Genomic DNA, 12,627 nt, shown 5'->3' with positions numbered 1-12,627 from the left:
TAATTATATAAGCATCAATAATGAGATTCATTTCACTACACTACACGCTAGATGAGAAAAACTTCAACCACCAATGGGGGCAAGATAGAAGAAAGAAGGTATGCTTAGTAACGTTTATTGGTTTCCTATCACGCGTACATCAATTCATCATTATCACATAAGCATCAAAGTTAGCGCTTCTACACAATACCTTATAATTCTTGTCCACTTTCCATATAGTTTTTGCCAGAGAAACGGCAATATTATAATAAATGTACTATAACTAACACTGTATTAGTACGTTACTTCAAGATATTATGCATATTGCATACATCTAGGTCTCCTTATTACTCTTTCAGGCTCTTTTCCATTCTTGCTATGTCTCTATCATGGCTACCACCCAAATCCCATCCAAGAACTCAGCTTCATAGCTTACAACAAATCACCAGCCATAGAAAGCGAGTTGTCAAATAAAAGCGTTCTTCAAGAGAATACCCTCCAGCTTGAGTCATCAGATGCAAATGGTTTGTCGGGAGAGATGAAAGGAGAGGTAGCCATTAAAAAATGTAAGATGATCACCAAAGAAAGTGGGTCCTCAGGAGTAGATCAGTATGGTTTAAAGCTGCCTTCATGGGGAGGTCCCATTTGGAGGATAAGGGTGACACAGGTGAGGAGGCCAAGTGAAGAGGAAGATAGAAATGTTAATGTTGTTGAATCCAAGAAGAGGGACTCTTGTAGCTGTCTTAAGAAATCAAGGTGGAGAGAATGGCAATAAAACAAGGGAGAAAACTAGGTATGTTGAGTTCTCCCTCTTTAGCAGTTGCTTTACATGAGTATTTTATGTCACTGACTAACTTCCTAAGGATAATTGTATGGGAACAAAATACTTAGGCCTAGAAATATGCTTATTCACATATAGATAGGTTTTTAAGAACTAATAATCAGGGTGGAAATTCAGAATTATTTTGTTTTGGGAGTGGATTTCTCATGTACATGGGAATCTTTCACACCGCCATACCAATCGTAATGGAAAATGATATATCTAAATATGGTCGACATGACCAAGAAATTATGTTGTTTATAGAGCGAATTTCCCATGGTAAGTGGAGTTTTTTGCGGCGAATATCCAAATGCGGCCCACATGATCAAGGAAAAAGAGAAAAAAAAAATCCACCTGAGTTCAAGAAGCAAGCAATCCAAATGGACAACAACAAAGACAATAACACTGGAACCTTTGAGTACTGGATACTCCTTAACTAATTCCTTGAACAACTTGATTTAAATTAGGGAAAAAGAACCCTATCAGAATGTCGTTCCCTACGCCTAGACACATGCAGGTTCGAAAAGGCCGCAGTGCCTCCTCCAGCATGCATTGAAGGTGCTCTAGCACGCCGACACAGGAACCACAGGGATGGAAAGAGTTCCACTGCCCTTTCAATTAATAGGGTTTAGTCCCGAAACCTGGTGCATTGGTCCAACGTTAAAACTAGTTACAAACAAATCATGCTGGGTTGTCTGACCAGTTGAGCCAAGTATGCGACAACTACTTAGGAAGATGAGTATGTTCTAGTCCTACCTTCTAATCCCTAAAATTTATACTTGATCTATGTGATATTTCTTATATGAATTTGGAGGATGAGAAGAATAAAAAGCATCGAGGACGCGAGCAATAATGGAAATATACACAACAGCCAAAGCTTCACCAAGCACCGGTTCTTTATCATCATTATCATTCTCATCTTCAACACTCTCTCCATCTTGTACTAAAGATCAGAATCAAATGAGCAGTCACACCCTTCAAGCACAATCTCAAGTAACACAATTGCACTAGGGCTAATAGAACTGTTGTTCGAGAAAATGTTGTTCCAAACCAACATGAACAATCTCAATGGGCTTCTCATCCTGAGAAAGATTGCAAAGACATACTTTTCTCGCCTAAAGATTGCCAAAGACAATTACAAGAAGGCCACCCTTGTGTTTTTTTATCACCAAAACATTGCATGGGATATGAAATTTGAGTTTTGGGAATCTATGCAAAGCTATGTGCTCATTAGGGGGTGGAGTTCTTTTGTCAACCAGTACCAACTGTGACCCAACTTTATGTTTCGTTTCTATTAGCTTGACCATTACATGGATAAGCACTATGGCATCCGACATGTCGTCTAAGTGCCGATTAAGACTATTAGATTGTTTGGCCAAGATTGCCGTTACTTGTACATTGATGATCAATGACCACTATTCGACAGATGTCAATGTTGGCCACAGAAAAAGAGACGAAAATGATAGTAGTAGCAGTGGCGACATAGGCCAAAATAAGATTGTTGGGCATTGGGAGGAAAAAGAGGCAGCCTTGAAAGAACATCCTGCTTGCAGATCTCCTCATTCATCTTTAAAATTAGGGTAACTTTAGTATGAAGTGCCCAAGGGAAGTGTCTAAGCTACATACAATATACCGAACAATGTTTTTCAAGTTGGGGTGAGGTTTAATTTGTTTGAATTTGAGACTACAGTCATTAATCATGGGTGGTTATGGTATGAGTTCATGGATTCCACAGAAATAAGTGAGTCAATATAAAGATTGGTCAGATTTTGATTGGATTAACCCTTTGAGTTGGGTATGTTTGCTTGTTTGACTCTATTGATTGTAGGTTAAATGACAGAACTTGCTTAGGTATCCTATTTTTCAATTTAATTACTTATGTCTATTGGTAGTTCATTAAGTTGGGATAAGACTGTGTTTTGGTTGTTATTGCTGTTGTTTATTGGTAGTTCATTTACAACTATATCTTATTTCATATATGTGTGGTTGTTTATTTATATTTTTAAGTCCTAGGGGCAGATCACCATTTCATAGCCCATAATAAAAAGCTTATGTAGTCTGCCCATGCCATTTTAACCAACTAGCAGGATGACAGGATTATTTTGATCATGGGATAGAAATCTCATGTCTAGATTGGTCTCAAATCAAAGTCCAAACTCAATTTAACAAACTCCCATGTATGTTCACATAACCTTGTACTTTCAACTATCCATGTGTTGGCATGCACACTTCCATTGTCCTCTCAGATACCTTGATTTTCAAACTTTGTTTTGCCCCTTTGGCTTACTTCATTTTGGTTGAAACTCGAAAGGGGACAAGGGACCTTGTAGTCTCCTTGTCTTCAAAACATGATTCTAGTCGTCAAATGTAATTAGTGAAGCCAAGTGATCCACTTTTCCGGGAAGATGTATTTCCTTAGCACATGGAATAGAAAACTCTAGGAAATGGTACTATATTCGTTTTTTAATGTCTATTTTGATTCCAATACCATTGTCTCTGGTTGTAGAGAACATCAAGTTTTCCAGTTTAGATGCCAAGCTAATGTTCAACTAAATCAACTTTCCTTTTTGAAATGCTACTTGTTCTTCAAAAATAATTCTCAACAAGAGGGAATCGAGCTTCATTGCCATAATTTCGAAAGCAACTTTCAATAGAAATTTCCCATGCACAACGGTCTGAACTTGTCTAGAGACATCTCTCCACAAATCTTGGGAATCAAAACCAAGAAGTTGTTATTCAAGCCTTTTGGAATATATCCCAAACTTGAAATGGATTGAACAACATCGCACACATCTTGAGCTATCCATCTCAACACTTCCTGTAGAAAGCACCTGGGAAACCGTCAAGACCTGGGGAGTTGTCCGGATCAAGGTCTCACACACATTCAATATCTAAGACCCCATGCAAAGATTCTAGCTTCAATCCATCCACAACTTCAAGCACATTCGGAATATACTCTAACAACTCTAGCTGCTCAACAACTGGCATTGCCTTGTGGAAGGACTCATATATTCCACTACATACTCACCCTTTTTTCTTTTTGCTATAAATTCATTTGTATTCAATAATCTGTAGAAAAATATACATAGAGCTTAACTAAACACAATTATAGAAAATAGATTGAGAGAAACGGAAAAAACTAACCCACCTTCGACATTGCCATCAGCAGGTAAGGGCCCTTATCCCCCAGCCTAACAAAAGGAAAAAAACTTTAATTATAGAAATCAATATCTTGGACGCCCTACAACCTCCATCTCCTTATCCATAGAAACCAATCTTGGCCACTCAATGACTGGCATTGAAGTTTCGAGTCTTGCTTGCTGATTTTGCCAGGAAATTTGCAATGGAGTTCGCTTCCAGATAGCTGTGAGTCATGAAAGGAAGCAATCCCCTCCATATTTAATGAATGTACCAAGGAACCAATTCTTTAGAAATAAGGATCACCACTGCTACAAAATCACATTCTATCCACAATTTCTAGAATCCCTGTGCATTAACATACTCAAGACCATAAATAATCACAAAAAATTATGCTCTAAAACTCGTGTTTACACAAATGAATTCTCTAAAATTCAAAAGCCCTCTGCTCTCTCATTTCTAAAATACCACCCACCCCTGCCTTCTCTAGGTCACCCAATGAGCAACCATCCATTTCAACTTTACCTAGCCTGGGAAAGGAGCACATCAAAATACTTCAATAATCTCCCTTCTCCTACACAATAATCTCCCTCCTCCTGCACACCATGCGAGGAATGCCCATTCTTCTAGCACATAAAAGTTTAGAAACTAGGAGAGGCTTTCCTAGATGAACTGAGGAAATCATACATATTTCACCTTTTACCATAGAAAAAATTTGCATATAATGTTTGGTTACACCTTCATGACATCTTGCATTCCTCTTCATCCAAACAAAATAAGGGATAAGGATTACTCTACATAGCCACACCACTGAGAAAGTAATAGTTTTAGCTTTTCGTTTCCACTAAGAGAAAAGTGTTGTTTTATGGTTGTCCTTGTTGGCAACTCGACCACGTGGCGGTGATGACATGGCCAGTTTGAGTGACGTGTATGAAAATGATGACATGGTAGTGTCCAGTGTCACCGATGTGATAACAGAGCAGCTTGGTATGCATGGAGTGGTTTAATACATCATTAATAGGTGGTGCGGGTTTCTGGGTCAAAACTGGCAAAATTGGCCTATTTATGATCGAGGGCATTTTTGGCAGTAAAAATGACATTTTTGGAAGATTGGTTCTTCATGAAAAAGATAGATTGTAATTTACCTAGTCCAGTGCATTTGATTTCGTCACATTCCGATACCATATGAAGAAGTTACGACATTTGTGGCAGTCGATGGCAGTTTCGACATTGAAGATGAATTTTTTAAAGGAAGTGTTCTACATGTAACAATACGACAAAAATACAATATTTCCAACGGTTCTAATTTCATCACGTTCCGATTCCGTATGAGAAAGATATGTCATTGGAAATGTGTAGGGGCATCTTGGTCTTTTTACATGGATGATTCAGATTATTGAGTCTTCTGAAAAGTCGTAGAGCATCTAGTTAGGATTCCAACGCACTTCGTTTCATCTCGATCAGATATCGTATGAAAAAGTTATAAGTGTTTCCGTAAAGTCGGTTCGAAAATCCAAACCGAAAATCCATCAGTTGCTCTCGGTGTTGGGTGGATTTTTTGGAATTTATTTTTGAAATTCGAGGGGCTTTTGTGTAATTTAAATATTTTGAAAGTCTGAGTTGCAAGGGGTCTTTAAGCACTGAAACATATGGAGGCACGGGCTTAATTGTAATAAAGAGGAGTAAAGGAAAGTGAAATGGATGGCCAAGATTCGACCACGTAGGCTTGATGCCCATCCAAAGGCTGCTGAGATTTTGCGTTGACATGGACGAGATAGACGCTTGCACGTAGAATTTGATTGGTTAGGTGCATAATTCTTGATGCACTGGCGCTACACCTTATCAAGGTATGTTGTGGTGTTTCGCGCGTGTATAGAAGGTATAAAAAAGATTCCGATCTTAATGATCTCATGAAATCTGATTAAAGCATCATGGAGGATTCGGATCCAACGGTCGATATGCTCTTTTGTGAGTGGGAGACAAGCTCCCTTAAAATCCGGAAAAGCAACCAATCATAGATCGACAACACTTCTGACGATGTCAGTACCTACGTCATGATGACGTCATCAAGATTCAAATTTAATGGTTTGGATCTATTGTCCGTTGGTTTAATCCGACGGATTATATTACAAGATCTTTTATATGAGATCTACGGTCAGATTTCGCCCCTGTTGCGCATACCGCCGGTGTAGCCTACGCCATCCCTACGAAGATTCTATTTCAGGCTATCTCATTGCTCCAACTTCAAAAGGTCATATCTCCCTCATTTTAAGTCGGATTTGGGTGAACCAAGTTGCAGCTTCTTCGTTTTTTCAAGCCCTACACCATGGAAGCAAGAAAAATGGGTTTTAAGTGAAAGAAGACTACGGTTTTGGTAGGAGAAGCTTTCCCTCTTTGTTGGTCCTTGAATGAACATACATTATTGATGATAAATGTTCTTAGGCCATTAAAGGAGGTAAAAGAGGTGGTTGAAGTGTGTTAATGGTACATTAACTCAAAGCCAAGGAAGAAGAGAAGAAAGCAAGGATGTATTTGCTTTTAAGAGCAAGAAGCCAAGGAGAGAGAAGGTGTGAGCACCAAACTTGTCAGTACAAGTTTCCAGTCATCCCAGGCAATCGGTTGGACAGGTATATCAGGTTTTTCTTGGCCAGACATTAGACAAGTTTTTGGGGATCGAAATTGGACTCACTGATTCACCCCCCCTCTCAGTGACTGCCGGGTTACAACAAAAAGATCATCCATCCTATCAAAAGAAGGCTAGCAAATACCAAATAAATCACAGAACAAATTCCATATAGCCTTGACATACTCACATTGTAGGAATAAGTGAGTGGTAAGTTCTTTCGCTCGACCACAAAGACAACATCTAGAAATCACCATCACCCCATGTCTACGCATCTCGTCATCTATCGGTAATCTGTTATGAGCTAATCTCCATCCAAAAGCATCTTGATGAGGATACATTTTGGATTTCTAGATTAGAGAAAACCAAGACACCTTTTGTTTCTTGCAGCTTATCTCCTCCCACGCTGAATGCATTAAGAAAGTCCCTGAAGTAGAAAGCCTCCAATGACAAATATCCTCCATCGAAGACACACCAATCTTTTTCGCCTTCTTAAAAATCTCTGTAAAAAATATAGAATTAACTGGAGAGAAACACCACCTATCTTCAAAGATAAATCAGAGGCCTACATTTTCATTCCTCTAAACATATTCAGCTCCATATTTGACGACTCTGCCAATGAGGAATTCTCAAGCCATCGATCCGTTTGGAATTTTATCTCGTCCCCATTTCCTACAGGCCATTGCTCCATTTTAGACATAAACTATCACACTCTCTTCAAACCCAACCATATTGATGTTTTGAAGATTTATACCCCACTTTGAGAGAGTTGTCCTCATGTTTTGAAGATTTATACCCCACTCTAAAAAATTTTCTTATGGTTGAATCTTCATGTTTAATCTTCCAGGCTAGCTTGCTCAGATAAGCTTTATTAATTCTGATACCCAGCCCACCCTCTTGCTTGGGCTTACAAATATCTTCCCATTTTACCATAATTTTCTTCTGCATCTCCATTTCACTTGACCAGATAAAGTTTCTCAACCACCTTTCCACAGTTTTAATGATAGTCTGTGGCCACCAATAAACTACAAAATTATGAATGGGATTACCCGAGATCATCGATTGAATAAGCTTTATATGCCCTGCCAGCGATAGAAACTTTCCTTTCCAGCCAGTCATCCTACTTTTTATTTTGTCTAACAATGGGAGAAGGTGATTTTTTGCCATTCTCTCTTTAAAAATCTCCACACCTAAATACCTTGTTGGAAGCCTAGAAGACTGAATTCCCAAAAAATCATTGATGAATTGTTTCTTATGTGGAGCCACTTTCCCAAAGAATATTTTGCTCTTGTCCAAATTAAATTGCTACCTTGAAAATTCCTAATGCTTCGATAAAAAGGAGTGAAGATTTCTTACCTTCTTTACTGAAGCATTCATAAAAATAAAAATATCTTCAGCAAATAAAAGGTGGGATGGAGTTACCGCCCCTCTTGGAACCAGAAGTGTCCTTAGATTTCCATCCTCTACCGATTTTTTCAACCCTCTACACAACACTTCCTAAGCTAATATAAATAGAATAGGGGAAATTGAGTCACCTTGGTGAAGTCCACGTCTTGCTCCAAACAAACCAACGGGGCCTCCATTGACCTGAACTAAAATCCTTGAAAACAAGAGAATTTCTTGGATCCAAGAGAGCCATTTAGTGGAGAGCCCGAACTTGCTAAGAGTTGCAAATAAAAATTCCCAAGACAAGGAATCATAAGATTTCTGTACATCAAGCTTGATTCCCATATTACCACCCCTTACTGCAGAATGCATCAAATTTGCCAACTCCAATGCAAGACTTACGTTTGCAGAAATTATCTTGCCCTTCTGAAAGGCACCTTGTTCCTCTAAAACTAGTCTGGGAAGAAACACTGACACTATGTTTGCTAAGATCTTGGACATCACCTTGCAGAAGAAATTTTCCATGCAAATAAGGCGAAACTTGTCTAAAGATGACGTTCCCACAACTTTAGGAATAAGCTTAATAAAATAATTATTCATGCCCTTCAGAATCTTTCCCACTCTAAAAAAAATAGATAACAACCCTATAAATCTCCTTCTACAATATTCCAAACCCGTCTAAAAATGTACTTGAAAAACTATCAGGACCAGGGGAGCTTTCTGGATCAAGATCCCAGACCATTTTTATAATTTCCTCTATAGATGGTTCAACCTCCAAATGGGTTGGTTCGGATTGATGGAGTGACGTCTCTTTTCTCACCCAATTGATTCAGATTAGAGAAAAGTGTGTACCATCATTTTTCTTTAGGCTATAGGTGGAAGAATTTAGGGTTTCTATCCCCTTCCCTCACCCATTTAATTTGAGATTTTTCTGCCCAAAGTTTCTCTTGCTTGTGAAGAGCTTTCAAGTAGGTTGTCTTTGCATCCGCTTCTCTTGCAAAGAGATGGTCATTGATGTCACACCCTGCTTCCCGTTATGGGTTACCACGGTGTGAGTAGGACACTTACCCCTCTTACATCTCTACCAGGATCTCTGATAGTAGTACCTTAACATTACAACCACATAACACTAATCACAAAAACAATTGCAGTGGAATCAGCGTATATAATATAGCGGAATATAATTGAATTGGGGTACATCTAATGTTAATATATATCCATAACCGAGTTATTCAATTTCATATCCATGACTTACATATCATTGTCCAATTAAGAATACCATTAAACAGTTCGGTGTCAAAATAACAAAAAGCCACTAAGCCTCTCAAGGTGCCGAATAGGCACAGGTGTCATAGGCATAGTCCTGGTTGTGCTCCTCAACCTCTAGCATCCACCAGTTGGTCACTCCGTACTCGGGTATGGAGGGAGTAGAGTTGCACTCCAATGGTGCTATGGTACCTGCATCATCATCTAAAAAGCAACATATAGGTGGGGTGAGCTTCCAACTAGGTCAAGGAGGGGTGGGGTTCATGCACACACATTCACATATATATCATGATGTCATAAATATGGAAATAAATACATAGTCCATGATGCGAATGATGCAATTAATTTGATTATTAAACCACCTAGAATGCAACTAAGTTAGGTTCATGCTATACGACACATTAGGTTGTATCACTGGTCCTGGAACTCACACATCGGTCACCTAGCGATACAAATCCTAGTCATGATTAGGAGCCTGCCGGTCCCAGAATGCTATATCGGTCACCCAGCAAACCCCTGATAACCCCCTCTTGGCAGTCTCAACACTTGAATCACCATCGGCCACGCCGGACTAATTCTTGCCTTCGGCAACAATCACATCATACTACGGGTATGGCATTCCAAAAAGGTTCATCGAATATACCACCACTGAGTTATCCAACACCTCGCCCCTTGTTGGCAAGGGGATGTAGCATATGGAATGTTACCTAACAACAATACCTACATGCCTTGCATAATGATACAATTAGTATGGAATACGATATCGGAATCACCCATCGGCCACATCGCATCCATTTTCAAGCCTATCTAGTATACAAGTAGTTTGAGTATGGGCTACGTGATACTGGAATTACCATCGGGCACAAAGTGCAATCCATGACTAAATCTAACTCTAATGTACATACACAATGCATGAATGCAACATCCACACGGCGATCATGGTATCGGAACCACCTCAGCCACACCTAATCCTATCACACATCTCACATCTCAACATACATCTCGTATCCAATTTCTACATTTCATAACATAATGAATTGATATAAATAACATGCCACAATTGTCAATATGATCATTTCAATAATTAAATAAGCATTTATAAATTCCTAGCAGATGTGAGAAATTCTAAAATATTAAACACTCAATAAACAAAAGTCAAACATCCCTCACCTTGGTTGTAACTTGGTTTGGATCGGGTTCCAAGTGTATCAACCAGTATTAACTCACGATCGGTCTCGCTGTACGTGCTTGTCTTTGTTCTAGGTACAAGAGTAATCGGGTGTTAATGTGTGTCGGGAACATCGGAGGGGACCCATAGGGGTTACCCCCAAAGGGTATAAGTACTGTCAAATTTTGATAGCATAGGAAAGTCACTAGAAATATGCACCGAAAACAGACAAAAATCCACCGAAAATATTAGTGGTGTTTCCGGTGGCCTTGGAAAAGGCATCCTAAGAGCCTGGACTTCACCGAAACTAGACCACGGGATGGTTCCCAGGCTATTTTTGGTGGATTCCTTGAAATGAGCCATAGGATTTGGGGCTTTCTGGCTCGAGTCTGATCGTCAGGATTTGCTCAATGGAGTTTTTAAGCTAAAGAAATCCCAATTCCACTGAGCCGTTAGGGAGATACGATGATCGAAAGATTAAAACCTAACTTCATTTTTTGTCATAGGTGTTGCCGGAGCTCACCATCTTGGTTTGAGCTCACAAATCACATAGGAGGGTGAAATGTACACTCACTTGACTTTTGGGAGGTGCCGGGGTCGAGGCTTACCGCTCCAAGTTGATGATTCACTCCCTTGCTCAATTCACTAGCTCCAAATGAAGAAAGAGAGTGGTAGAGGATGTAACACCTACCTTTGGTAAGGTTCCAACAACGGGATGTGAAGCTGGGAGCTAGGTCAAGCTCCTCCCTTCTCCTCCTTCTTCTTATCCTTCCTTCTCTTCTGTTCTCTCCTCTCTTCTCTCCTTTCCACGTTTTTGGACAAGTGAGAAGTGAGAAATGAACTCACTTCTTCTATTTATAGTAAATGAAATGCTTAGGGCCTATTTGGTTGGTCCTTATCTAGTCCAAGTAGGTTATTTTGTCATTTGGGACATGTGGTCCCACCTCTTTAGACTCATTTGGAGTAAAGTCATGAGGTAGGGTGTGGGAGAGTGTGTGGGGTCATTCGGGGCTGTTCACGATGTGGGTGGTTGGTCCACGGGCATCAGAACCCATTTAACAGTACAATGGGCCACCGAAAATATGCCAACGAATCTTACCCAGGCTATTTCCAGTGACCTTGTTTTAGGTGGTCAAGGCAGTGTTCTACCTTGAATGGTTGTTGTCCCCACTTGACCATCCCAGGGGGTGTTGCCCTAGGTCATGTGCATGGTATTTTGACAATTTTGGTACGTGCCAGGACTGGGGTACAGAGGTGTTGGGTCACTTACCGCTTGGGGTTGGAAGGCTTGAAACCTCTCCAGTTAGACTGGCATGAAATGCACAAGCAAGTGAGGTCGTCTCTTCCCTTCTTTCAATGAGCTACTGTGAGCCAAAACCATTGGAACTCCGTATCTCTAGTCCGAGATTTATCACAAAAGTTCAAATTAGATCGGGTTAGGGTACGGGTGTAACAATCGAGGCCTGTTGTGATTTTCTCATGGATCTCATCCAAATTTTGATTTGCTGCCTTCTACACACACATCCAAATTCGAAAAAATAGATTTAGCCTAGTCCCGAAGAATCAACTACTCCTCCATATTCCTATTAATGAACCATCACGATTCTCCCTTGATTGGTTTATTCTCCACACCACCAGGTTAGAGAACTCTCTCCGCAATGAAAAATAAAAAGGCAAAATAACACTACTCTACTGGCACTGTTAGGGATATGCTCACAATTGGTTTGATGATAACAAACATATAAAGGTATTTCACAATTTTCCTAGTGTTGTTTTGTAGAGACTTCATATCAAAGATCGAATTGGATGAACAAAAGGAAGAAACGAAGATTGAAGTCATCAAATGAAGAGTAGTAACAAGTTGGTATCAATACTTGAAGAAGGTATCAGACGGTATCAGATTTCATAGTATCAAGACCTCAAAGTATCAAGGTTTAAAATAAATTGAAGAACATTGAAGGTATCAAGCATGCAAGGTCCACGTGAAGACTGTTGAGGACCAACTGCTAGAAGAATAGAAGACCTTAAGTGTAGCTCAATGTAATAGTGCACACACCATACATAAGCACTACACTGCATCTCATAATCATGCATTACATATTGCATCCTTTAGTTTGCATCATGCTTAGAATGACCCTAAGTCATGTTACTCTAGCAAGGACCAAAATCTGTAGCTATAAAGAACACAATGGCTTTAAAAAGCCCATTCATCTACTATGAAAAATAGAATTTTTGTGTTAAAGGACA

The 12,627-nt window shown here is 39.6% G+C and overlaps 1 long non-coding RNA gene across 1 annotated transcript; it reads left to right on the top strand.

Annotated features, from left to right (window-relative positions):
* Positions 1-367: 367 nt before the first annotated feature.
* Positions 368-12,627, top strand: LOC122090565. The gene is made up of 2 exons (XR_006143673.1): positions 368-772; positions 12,161-12,627. It is a non-coding gene; the product is annotated as an uncharacterized LOC122090565 (long non-coding RNA).

Source organism: Macadamia integrifolia, chromosome 10 (assembly GCF_013358625.1).
Source record: "Macadamia integrifolia cultivar HAES 741 chromosome 10, SCU_Mint_v3, whole genome shotgun sequence".
NCBI lineage: Eukaryota > Viridiplantae > Streptophyta > Magnoliopsida > Proteales > Proteaceae > Macadamia > Macadamia integrifolia.
The sequence above is the reverse complement of the archived record's forward strand: the minus strand, read 5'-3'. Positions and strand labels throughout refer to the sequence as shown.